Source organism: Canis lupus, chromosome 23 (genome assembly GCF_048164855.1).
Source record: "Canis lupus baileyi chromosome 23, mCanLup2.hap1, whole genome shotgun sequence".
In the NCBI taxonomy this organism is placed as follows: Eukaryota; Metazoa; Chordata; class Mammalia; order Carnivora; family Canidae; genus Canis; species Canis lupus.
Window position 1 is genome coordinate 26,615,435 of NC_132860.1, and position 13,586 is coordinate 26,629,020.

A 13,586-nucleotide genomic window follows, 5' to 3' on the forward strand; every position below is an offset into this window, starting at 1 on the left:
AATAGCCAGAAAAAAGAAAAATACACAGATCCAGGAAGTGCAAGGTGAACCATGGAAGATCTATAGGAAGTGCAAAGAACCTATAGAAGCACTCCAAAAATGTGGCCATCTAGATGAAATGGACAAATTCCTTGAAGAACACAAATGACCAAAAATAGAACACTTAAGAGGACTTACAATTTAAAAAATGGAATTTGTAATTAAAAGTTAAATGTCTATGCTATCCAAAGCAATCTACACATTTAATACAATCTCTATCAAAATACCATCAGCATTTTTCACAGAGCTAGAACAAGCAATCCTAAATTTGTATGGAATCAGAAAAGACCCCAAATAGCCAAAGTAATGTTGAAAAGAAAACCAAAGTTGGAAGCAAAACAATTCTGGACTTTAAGTTTTATTACAAAGCTGTAATCATCAAGACAATATGGTACTGACACAAAAACAGACACATAGATCAACAGAACAGAATAGAGAACCCCAGAAATGGACCCACAGCTCTATGATCAAAAAATCTTCAACAAAGCAGGAAAAATATCCAATGGAAAAAAGATAACTCTCTTCAACAAATGGTGTTGGAGAAATTGGACAGCCACATGCAGAAGAATGAAACTGGACTTTTCTTCACACTATACACAAATATAAACTCAAAATGGATGAAGGACCTAAATGTGAGATAGGAATCCATCAAAATCCTAGAGAAGAATACAGGCAGCAACCTCTTTGACCTCAGCTGCAGTAACTTCTTGTTAGATAAGTTCCCAGAGGCAAGGGAAACAAAAGCAAAAATGAACTAGTGAGATTTCATCAAGATAAAAGCCTTTTATCAAAGGCAAAGGAAACAGTCAACAAAACTAAAAGGCAACCCTTCAGAATGGGAGAAGATATTTGCAAATGATTTATCAGATAAAGGGATAGTATTTAAAAACTTTCAAACTCAACACCCAAAAACCAAAAAAAATCCATTCCAGAAATGGGCAAAACATGGGAACAGACACTTCTCCAAAAAGACATACAAATGGACAACAGACACATGAAAAAATGCTCAATGTCACTCAGTATCAGGGAAATACAAATCAAAACTACAATGAGGGGCACCTGGGTGGCTCAGTGGGTTAAGGGTCTGCATCAGCTCAGGTCATGATCCCAGGGTCCTAGGATCAAGCCCCACATCGCGCTTCCTACCCAACAGGGAGCCTGCTTCTCCCTCCCCCTCTGCCTGCCACTCCCCCTGCTTGTGCTCTCTTTGTCAAATAAAAAAATATTTTTTAAAAAACCACATATGAGATACCACCTCACACTGGTCAAAGTGGCTAAAATTAACTCAGAAAACTACAGATGTTGGTGATGCAGAGAAAGGGGAACACTCTTATACCGCTGGAAATGCAAACTGGTGCAGCCACTCTGGAAAACAGTACAGAAGTTTCTCAAGAAGTTAAAAATGGAACTACCTTACAATCCAGCAATTGTACTACTAGGTATCTATCCAAAAGACACAAACATAGTAATTCAAAGGGGCATATGCACCCCCAATGTTCATAGCAGCAATGCCCACAATAGCCAAAATATGGAAAGAGCCACACATACACAAATAAATACATATACACAATGAAATACTATTCAGCCATATAAAAAGGAAATCTTACCATTTGAAACAACATATATGGAACTTGAGGGCATTATACTAAGTGAAATAAATCTCACAGAGAAAACGAATACTGTATGATCAACTTATAGGTAGAATCCAGAAGCTGAAATTATAGAAACAGAGAGAATAATGGTAGCTAGGGAGTGGGGGAAATGGGGATATGTTGGCCAAAGGGTACAAACCAGCTAGCTACAAAATGAGTAAGTTCTGGGGTATACCATACAGTTCTAAATGTATACCAAGATAACTACAGTTAACAATTCTATATTATACATTGAAAGTTGCTAAAAGAGTAGACCTTAAATGTTCTCATCACAAAAAAAGTTAATTACATGATGTGACGGGTGTGTTAACTAACCTTAGTGGTAATCATTTTGCAATATATGCATGTATTGAATCATCTCATTGTATACCTTATACAATGTTATGTCAATTATATTTCAATATAATTCAATATAGCTAGGGAAAAAAATGAAATCCAACACTATGACTTTAAAGAAAGCCCTAAGAAACTAGGAATAAAAAGAAACTTCCTAGATCTGATTAAGGGTATCTATGAAAAATCTTTAGCTAAAACATGTACAATGGTCAAAGTCTCAATGGTTTTTACCTAAGATTAGGAAGAAAGAAAGGAGATAGAAAGTAAGGACATCCACTCTCACCACCTCCATTCACTATTGTATTGAAGGTTAGAGATAGTACAAAAGGGTAAGAAAAAGTAATAAGGCATAAAAATTGGAAAAGTAAAACTACCTTTATTTTCAGATGACATGACCATCTAGAGGGAACACATCAAGGAATCTCAAAAAAGCTACTAAACTAGTAAATTTAGGTAGGTCACAGGATATAAACTAATATTCAATATTAATTTCATTTCCATATCAGCAATGAACAATAAGAAAATGAAATTCTTCAATGCTCCATTTACAATAGCATCAAAAAATAAAATACTTATGGATAAATTTAACAAAAGATAAGGAATACCTGATATTGAGAACTGCAAAACATTATGAATAAATATTAAATAAGTTAAATAATAAATAAATAAAAGGATATCCTAAAATAATAAATAAATATAAGGATATCCTATGTTCATGGATTGGAAGGCTTAATGTTATTAAAATCACAATTTTCCTAGAATTGTAAAGCAGATTCAATGCAATCCAAGTTAAAATCCTAGCAGGCTTTTTGAAGAAATTGACAAGTTAATAATAAGATTTATTTTAAATACAAAAAAATCTAAAATAGCTAAAACAACTCTGAAAAAGAAGAACAAGATAGGAAGATTTATGCTACTTAATTTCAAGATTTACAATAAGGTTATAGTTATCAAGACAGTGTGGTAGTGGAATGAGAATAAACAAATAGCTCAGTGAATCAAAACACACACACACCCCAAGTGATTTTCATCAAAGATGCAAAAGATAATTCAATGGGGGAAAAGATAGTTTTTCAACAAGTGGTGATGGAACAAACTTGCAATGGATTGTAGCACTAAATGTTAACTAGCAGGACACTAAAAAGCACAAGCCATAAAAGAAAAATTTGATAATAGATTTCATCCAAATTTGAATCTTTTATTCTTTGAAAGATACAATTAAGAAAATGATAAAACAAACCCCAGACTATGAGAAAAATTTATCCTAAAAAGGGCTTATATCAAAAATCTATAAAGAACTCTATAGCTCAAAATTAAGCCAAACAATCTAATGTTTAAATATGGGCAAAAGATCTGAATCAACATTTCACAAAAGAAATCACCTAAAAGGGGATCCCGGGGTGGCTCAGCAGTTTGGCGCCTGCCTTCGGCCCAGGGCGTGATCCCGAGGACCCGGGCTCGAGTCCTACATCGGGCTCCTGCATGGAGCCTGCTTCTCCCTCTGCCTGTGTCTCTGCCTCTCTCTGTGTGTCTCTCATGAATAAATAAATAAAATCTTTAAAAAAAAAAAAAAAAGAAATCACCTAAAGGGTCAGCAATCATGAAAAGATGTTTAACATCACTAGTCATTAAAGAAATGTAAATTAAAATGAGGTACCACCGAACACCCATTAGGCTCAGGGCATGATCCTAAGGTTTGGGATCAAGTCCCACGACGGGCTCCCTGCAGGGAGCCTGCTTCTGCCTGTGTCTATGTCTCTGCCTCTCTTTGTCTCTCATGAATAAATAAATCTTAAAAAAAAAAGAAGAAAAGAAAAGAAAGAAAGAAAGTCAACAATATCAAATGCTTATGAGGATATGGCACAACTGGAATTCTCATACACTGCTGATAGGAATATCAAATGCCACAGCTGCAGTGAAAACATTTTGGCTGTTTCTTATAAAGTTAATATACATTTATTAAAGGACCCAGTAATCACACTCTTAGGTACTTACCCAAGAGAAATGAAAACATGTCCATGCAAAGACTTGTATGCAAATATCACAAGCAGTCAAAAATGTTAAACAGTTTGTAACAGCCGAAAACTGGAAACAATGAAATGCCCATCCACTGGTGAATGAATAAATAAACTTCAATATACCCTTACTATGGAAAACTCCTTAGCAACAAAAAAGAATGAAATATTAATATATGCTACATGTATGAATCTCATAACACTGCACTAAAAACAAATTACGCTTAATAAAAGATGTCAAAAACAAAAGTACCTACTGTACAATTCCATTTATATGAAATTCTAGGAAACAAGACAACTATAATGACAAAGTAGATCAGTAGCCATCTGAAGCTAGGGCATCAAATGGCACAAGGAAATATTTTAGGATGATGGAAATGTTCTGTATCTTGAGTGTGGTGGTGATAATTCAACTACAAACAACTACTAAAATGTATCAAACTATACCTACATTAAAATGGATGATTTTTACTGTGTTAATTATACTTCAATAAAGTTGAAAACAAAATATGATCAAGGTGGCAAATAAATAACTATCATCCTTTTAAGTAACACTACTTCAGAATCTGCAAAAGACATAAAAAAAAAATTGGTTTATCATTTCCAAAAACGTAATGTACTTCCATCTTTATAAGATCTGATTAGGTATCATCTCTTCCAGAAATCATTGCCTAAATCTCTATGCTAGACCAAGTTGTCTGCGACACTCCCAAAGCACATACCTGTCTTATTGCTAACCACATTTTTGTGAAAATACCTGTGTATAATGCTAAATAAAATTAAGTCAGAGAAAGACAAATACCATATGATTTCCTCATATGTGGAATTTAAGCACAGAAAAAAGAGAGACAAACCAAGAAACATACTCTTAACCATAGAAAACAATGGAATGGTTTTGGGGGAGCGGGGGGGATGTTGTCAAACAGGTGATAAAGATTAAGGAGTGCATTTATCATGAGGAGCACTGACTAATGTACGGAACTGTTGAATCAATATTACACTATACTATGTAGTATATGCTATATATATATACTAACATGATATATGTTATTCTATGCTATCTATTATTACACTATAGTGTACACCTGAAGCTAGTATAACACTGTATGTTAACTTTGCTGGAATTAAAACAAAATAGAAAACATATGTACAGAAAGAAAAAAAGAGAATACCTGCATTTCTATCTCTCTTACACATCTTTGTATTCCCAAGCATTAAGTTTGATGCTGGCACACAGATGCTCAATTAAATTGAAATGAATCTATATAAAACCTACATATAAAATACAGATACATACACTTTACAAGAAAAAAAGTTAAGAAATGCCAAAAAGGAAAAGGGGTGTATTAACATTTTAAAGTGTATGTAAATTTATCTTAGATATTCATAAATCTAATTATAACAAGTCACATTAACTTGATATGCTATTCCTCTAAGAATCCCAAGAATCAAGCAAATCCTCCACTAGAGGTTTGTAAAAGTCTTTGAATTTTTAAAAGCATTCCTGCATCCTTTATTTTTGCAATATCTGAAATAAGGTGCCTAATGTCCCAGTAACTACTACCAATGCAAATGATAAGGCAAATATATCAAGAAATGTTTTCTGTTATTAAACTCTTCACACAGCTCCAGAGGACAACAGTCACTTGCCCACTATGCAAAAAGCTTATCTTAAATAAGTTGGCTCGGCTAATGGAGCATGTGACTATTGATCTCAGGGTTGTGAGTCTGAACGCCATGTTGGGTGTAGAGATTCCTTTAAAATAAAAAATATATAAAAAATAAAAATAAGGGCAGCCTGGGTGGCTTAGCAGTTTAGCGCCACCTTTGGCCCAGGGCATGATCCTGAAGACCTAGGATCAAGTACCACAGCAGGCTCCCTGCATGGAGCCTGCTTTCTCTCTACCTGCATCTCTGCGCCTCTCTGCGCCTCTCTCTCTCTCTCTCTTTCTCTCTCTCTCACTCGCTCTCTCTGCACCTCATGAATAAATAAATAAAATAATTAATTAATTAAATGCAGGCTATAATATAGGCATTAATAGCTGCACTGCAATTCTAATCCAGCCTCACTCCACTTCACTCTACTTCTCCTAATCAGAAAAGATAGTACAAATTACTAATATTAAAGCAAGAGAGGTAGAGTACTAAATGGTGAAATTACAAATTACAGAATATGGTTTCATTACTTTCAATAGAATACATTTATTTAAAAGCAGGCCAGCAATGGACTGAACCACAAAGACTGACATGCAACAACAATAATCCCCGTTAGTAAAATTTTCAAAATTTTCAAAGTCCTTTCCCATCTTATTCCATGTGTCCTTCACAACGACCCTGTGAAGAAAACAGAAAAGGTTATTTCCATTCCATAAATGAGAAAAGTTAAATATCAGGGCAATTAAAAAACACAAAATTGCTAGTAAGTAGCTCTGGTTAGGTGGGAGGAGGAGCTGGGAAAAGAACCTACAACCAATTTTACCTAAGACTTTTTCCACAATAAATAGTATGTTGTAGAAATTGGTGATAAAAATTAGAAGCCAAAGATAAAAGAGAATAAGAACAATGAAACAAAGTAATAATTTTTCATTATCTCCATACTTTATTGCCTTCCCTTCCACTATCTGCAGTACACCCTCCTTATAATACATCACCATGCCTCACTAACCTAACTTTCCTAGGGAAGACCTCAGAAACAAATATACAGTAAGGAAGTAGAAAGAAAACAGGTTATAAGTCAGAAGTTCTGAATTTTTCTAACCCTGGCTTTGGATAAGTACCTTCATCTCTTTGAGCAACAATTCTTATATCTATAAAATCACATATATCTTACTAGGTTGTTCTGAAGATTCAGTGAAATAAACAGATATAAATGTACTTTGGGAAATGTAAAGAACTCAACAAATGTTTACTATTAGGCTATAAATATGTGGTGGAAAATTCATAATAGGTATTTCACATAATTGTGTTAATAAATCCAAATTATTCTAATTTATTTAGAAGTTTTACACAATCATACAATTACTTTAAAAATATCTGTTGAGGGGATCCCTGGGTGGCCCAGCGGTTTAGCGCCTGCCTTTGGCCCAGGGCGCGATCCTGGAGACCCGGGATCGAATCCCACGTCGGGCTCCCAGTGCATGGAGCCTGCTTCTCCCTCTGCCTGTGTCTCTGCCTCTCTCTCTCTCTGTGTGACTATCATAAATAAATAAAAATTTAAAAAAAAAGACTGTCTCTCCCTCTCTCTTTCTGCCCCTCCCTCCACTCGCATGCATGTGCTGTCTCTCAAATAAACAAAATCTTAAATAAAGACAAGGTGCAAAATAGATCAAAAAATTTAAAAAAAAATATCTGTTGAATGAATAGCCTATTGCAGAATTAATAATAATTTTTAAATCTGTTAAGTGTGAATGAAGCAAATGCACAGTATTACGGAACTCTAATAAAACTGACAAAGTATCTTATAAAACAAGTATCTGTAAAGTCACCTTGGCAAAAGTAAAGCCTGGATCTTCACAGGACTCTCTAAAAGTACTTTTATTTGCATCCAAAGATTTCTGTAGTTACTTAGAAACCATAAAATCAAAGAACTGAGATAAAAATTAGAAATCATGTGGAGAACGCTACTGATTCACAGAAAAAGTAACGGAGGCCAAAAAGAAAGAATTTTACAGAATTTTGAAATTTCCCTACCAGACCCGGGAGTTGGGAGGCGGGTGGCAGTAAGGACAGAAAAAAACAAAATGAAAAAAAAAAAAAAAAAATGAAAAAAAAAAAGAAAAAAAAAAAATGAAGCAATAATTTCCTCCAGTTAGGCTCTTAAGGCCCCATTTCCCATATTAAAGAATTCTTAAGTACAATGACTGAAACAGCTATAGGAAATTACAGAATTTCTGCATAATTAAAAAATTGGTGGCTAGAATATAATTCCAATCATAACACTGCCTAAGAATTTAACATTTTGACAGAGATAGAAGAATCACATCCTACAAAGTTACTAAACATTTTTTTTTAAGATTTTATTTATTAAGGGCACCTGGGTGACTCAGTGATTGAGGATCTGCCTTTGGCTCAGGTCATGATCTTGGGGTCCTGGGATCAAGTCTTCCACTAGGCTCTCTGAGGGAGCCCGCTTCTCCCTCTGCGTCTCTGCTTCTCTCTGTGTGTCTTTCATGAATAAACAAATAAAAATCTTTTTTAAAAAATAAAGATTTTTATTTATTTGAGAGAAAGAGAGCGCAAAAGCAGAGAGGCAGAGGGAGAAGCAGACACTTAACTAAGCCACCCAGGTGCTTGTAAACAACCATTTAAACCTTATATAGGGCAGCCCCAGTGGCCCAGCGGTTTAGCACCACCTTAGGCCCAGGGTTTGATCCTGGAGACCCAGGATCGAGTCCCACATCAGGCTCTCTGCGTGGTGCCTGCTTCTTCCTCTGCCTGTGTCTCTGCCTCTCTGTGTGTGTGTGTGTGTGTGTGTGTGTCTGTCATGAATAAATAACTAAAATCTTTAAATATATATGTATATATATATGTAATGTTTGACCCATTAACTCTGCTAGAAATTTATCCAAAAAAGATAACTACATCAACACACAAAGTTGTGAATAAGAACATCAACCACTATGCTACACTAAAAATTAGGTACTATAGTTAGTACAAGTTCTTTAGGTAAACAAAGGAATAAAACTTGAGTTTAACAATGGAGTCTATATTTTAAAATTTATTAAAAACTGGGGATCCCTGGGTGGCTCAGCGGTTTGGCGCCTGCCTTTGGCCCAGGGCGTGATCCTGGAATCCCGGGATGAGTCCCACATCAGGATCCCGGCATGAAGCCTGCTTCTCCCTCCTCCTGTGTCTCTCCCTCTCTCTCTCTTTCTATGTCTATCATAAATAAATAAATAAATCTTTTTAAAAAATAAATAAAATAAAATTTATTAAAAACTAATTTAGTTAACAATGTCTCACTCAATAAGGGAAGGGAGAAGAAATGTTTGGGAAATATCAGAAAGGGAGACAGAGGGGATCCCTGGGTGGCGCAGCGGTTTGGCGCCTGCCTTTGGCCCAGGGCGCGATCCTGGAGACCCGGGATCGAATCCCACGTCAGGCTCCCAGTGCATGGAGCCTGCTTCTCCCTCTGCCTATGTCTCTGCCTCTCTCTCTCTCTGTGACTATCATAAATAAATAAAAATTAAAAAAAAAAAAAGTTTAAAAGACAGGGAGACAGAACATAAAGACTCCTAACTCTGGGAAACAAACTAGGGGTGGTGGAAGGGGAGGTGAGTGGGGGGTGGGGGTGAATGGGTGACGGGCACTGAGGAGGGCACTTGACGGGATGAGCACTGGTTGTTATTCTGTATGTTGGTAAATTGAACACCAATAAAAAATAAATGTATTATAAAAAAAAAAACAACAATGTTTCACTCAGTAACAAATATTCCTTGGCATCCCTGTACCAAGGTACGAAATATACAAAGATAAAAGTCTTGCTCTCAAAAAGTGAAGTCTGGGGAGGAAGATGTAGGTATACACACACACATGCACACACAATTAACATACTGTATAATGAATGCTCTAATAATGACAAGCACAGGACATTACAAAGCACATATGCAGAATAAAAAACATAGGCTCGGGCAGCCTGCGTGACTCAGCGGCTTAGCACCGCCTTTGGCCCAGGGCCTGATCCTGGAGACCGGGGATCGAGTCCCACGTCGGGCTCCCTGCATGGAGCCTGCTTCTCCTTCTGCGCCTGTGTCTCTGGTCTCTGCCTCTCTCTCTCTCTCTCTCCCACCCCCCCCCCCCCCCGTCTCTGATGAATGACTAAATAAAAATTTAAAAAAACAAAAACACAGGCTCCCCATGAAAGCTCAACTGGCACCTTCTCAAGCCAGTTTTGTTGTTATTCAATGTCTTTTAGAAAAGAGGCAGAATGCTGCTGAAAGGAAGAAGGGCAATGAATAAAAGCCCTAAGTTGCAGAGCTCAACGCACACATGCACACACATATAAACACACCAAGAAAATTCTCCAATTCTGCTTATTTCCCTCATATGTTTCCCAGAAGGGTGTTCTGGTAAATGCAATTTTCTCCGCCATCTCATGCTTCAAGTACTGTTCTGTTATGCCCCACTTAAGCTAGGTAGTTTATTATTATAACTCTGCAGGGAGGAAGGACACCTAACAAAGGAATATGAAAAGATAGGGTACAGAAAAGGCTTCCCAGATTCTAAGCATACAATTTTAATACAATATTTAAAAATTAAAAATTGTGATCTTGGACAAATTAGTGGATTTCTTTGGGCTTAGGTTCCCTCACCTATATGAAGTAAGTAATAATACACCTCTAAGTTGCTGAGATTTAAATAAAATAATAGATGTTAAAGCATTTTATAAAAAGAAAAGCAACTTGTAAAGGTTAAGACAATAAAGTCTTAACAAAGTATTAATTTTTTTAAAAAATTTATTTATTTATTCGTAAGACAGAGAAAGAGAGGCAAAGGCAGAGACACAGGCAGAGGAAGAAGCAGGCTCCATGCATGGAGCCTGAAATGGGTCTCGATCCCAGGACTCCAGGATCATGCCCTGGGCCGAAGGCAGGCGCTAAACCGCTGAGCCACCTAGGGATCCCAGTATAAATATTTTTTAAAGACCAGGACATACCTGTATCTCTTGATACTTTGTGTGGATGTGTGGGTATTGAGGGGGGTGTACAAAAATAAGCATTGCAGCATTATCTAAAGTAAAATATTGGAAAAAATATGGAACAATGGATTACCCGGTTAAGTACTAGGTTAGTAAAAAATAAAACACTACTGTAAATAATAGTTATTGTAATTTATAACAGTGGTTCTCAAACTTTAATATACATGAAAATCACCTAAAAGGACTTGCTGAATCACAGATTACTAGGTCCCACTCCCAGAATTTGTGATTCAGTAGGTTCGAGATAAAGCCTAAGAAATTACACTTCTAACAAATTCCCAGTTGCTATTGACACTACTAGTCCAGAGAACAGTTTGAGAATCAGAGAATTATAAAATTACTCATCCTTACCCCACCAAAAACAGAAACATAATAATTAAATCAATTTATATATAGTTTTTAAAAGTTATATACACATAAAAGGGAGAAAAACGCCTAATAACAAGTCAAACCAAAGTAAAATAAACTTAAAAATTATTTCACTGACATTTTCAACCAACAAAGAATCTACTCTCATTTATTCAAGGTTGATTATCCAATTGAGAATTTTATATGTCTTGGAAATCCATCTCTCCCGCAGTATCTGTTAGACAAGGATATGGAATGCCTCAGTTCAGGAAAAAAAAATCTGAAATGCATATTAAACAACAGTGATAACTCCTAGAATAGTAGTTCTCATCCTTACTTACTAATAAGAATCATCAACTATGCTTTTAAAAATGCATATGCGCAGGCCTCTACCCAAATCTACCAACTCTGAATTTCAAGAGTAAGACCTAAGAATCTAATTTTGTAAAGTGCACAGGAGACTCTTACTTATACAATGCATTGTTGGAACCTACTTTAAAGCTATGTTTAATTCTGAGAATTCAAAATATTTCAAAGAAGCTAATGTCACCACCTTGTGAGGGCAATATTCAGGAATCTGAAAAAGCTTTATGATCTTTCTCATCACATAACCATCCTTCTCCCTCACACCCCAACATAACCATCCTTCTCCCTCACACCCCACTTCCCAACATCACAGAGATTGAGGAGCATCACTTCTGAGACTGATCAAATGCATTCTAAATAAAGCTGTTTTTTCTCTAGTTATTTGTGTTGACCAACTAAGTTATTTTATTTGGGCATCTCTGAACTACTTGGCCTTTCAGCTCTTGATACATTCACTATAAATAAAGAGAAATAACATCCTCAAACTATATTACCTGAAAAGAGATAATTTTTATCACAAACTGAAGTCAGGTTTGTCATGAATAAGCCCTAAGATGAAGAGAGTCACAAGACATCTTCCAAAGCTTTTTTATCATAACATCCTTTAAATAGTATTTAGGTCAAGTTAGTAAAAATTGCATGACGATAGATTACTATGTCCTCTCATTTTTCAAAAGTATTGATATCATGGCGCATACACACACACGCGCGCATGCACGCACACACATACACACACGAAGACCTGGGGAAAAGAGGTTAAAACCCCCAGCCAAAATTCTATTTTTAAGTAAAAAAATTACTTTCCATTAAGATCAGTCAATATTCACCAAGTTGCCAAAACTGACTTGTCAGGAGATCTATAACCAAGTTCATTAATGAACACCATGGCTTTAAATGTTTTCATGTATGATATTTCATGTTTAAGACCCAATTTAATATGCCAAGTTTTCTTTGCCAGGAAAAGAGTTGGAGACATTTATTAGTAAGATAATATTTTATTAAAATGGAACACACATTCCTTTGAGATCCTGGCAGAAAACATATCAAACATTTTAATCAAATGAAAATTTTTGCTGTTTCTATAAATATACATAAAAGTTATTAATTTTTACTACATTATTTATCTTTAAACATTTTACTATGAGACATCATATTCCTTATCCTTGAATTATATTATACATTTAAAAGATATATCATAAAACTTTGCCTTCTGCCTGGCAAAATTACATAAAAATAAACACCGAGGTCTTTTTTTTTCTTGCTTTTTCCTTCCTTAAAATGTTACTGATGCATAGCATACAGGAGGTTTGAAGACTTAATTTTAATACATGTGTACTAATATATCAAGACTAGATCGAGATCAATGACAAAAAAGCACTACATTGGGATCCCTGGGTGGCGCAGCGGTTTGGCGCCTGCCTTTGGCCCAGGGCGCGATCCTGGAGACCCGGGATCGAATCCCACATCAGGCTCCCGGTGCATGGAGCCTGCTTCTCCCTCTGCCTATGTCTCTGCCTCTCTCTCTCTCTCTCTCTCTCTGTGACTATCATAAATAAGTAAAAAATTAAAAAGAAAAGCACTACATTAAAACATGCATTGTCAAAGCCATTTTTAAAATTTTAACAAATTAAAAAAAATAAAATAAAAAATAAAATAAAATAAAATTTTAACAAATTATTGTAATTTTTTACTATTATTCTTTTATATTTTTTATAAACTAATGGAACTCTGAAAGTCTGGTATTTTCCTACAAGTACATTTAGGATCATTATGTCTCTTGAGAAGAGAATCTGTCCTCATCAGAGTACAGATATTGTATAGCTATACAAAATATTAGCCAATGTCACTAACTAACAGCAATTTACTTTCTAGGCAGGAAGCATTTCAGTAACTTTTATCACTTACTGGTTTCAAACATCTAAAGAAGATTCTTTTTAATTAAAGGAGTTTATTAACTAATGTGAAGTATTTTCATTCACCCAAAATAAGCTGATTCTAAGCTATTTGTGGAGTATATTTTGCTTTAGGTATACTAAAAAACTTGAAAATAAACATAATTAGGTGGCCAGATAAAAAGCCCTTGCTGGATAGCAAGACTTTAGCTATTCAGAAACTTTGTATCCCTCATTCAAT

At 35.5% G+C, this 13,586-nt stretch overlaps 1 protein-coding gene across 6 annotated transcripts in view; it reads right to left on the bottom strand.

The window, feature by feature from the left end:
- The window catches only part of FCHSD2 (FCH and double SH3 domains 2), a 334,052-nt gene that overhangs the window by 291,607 nt on the left and 28,859 nt on the right, over positions 1-13,586 (bottom strand). The window lies entirely within an intron of this gene.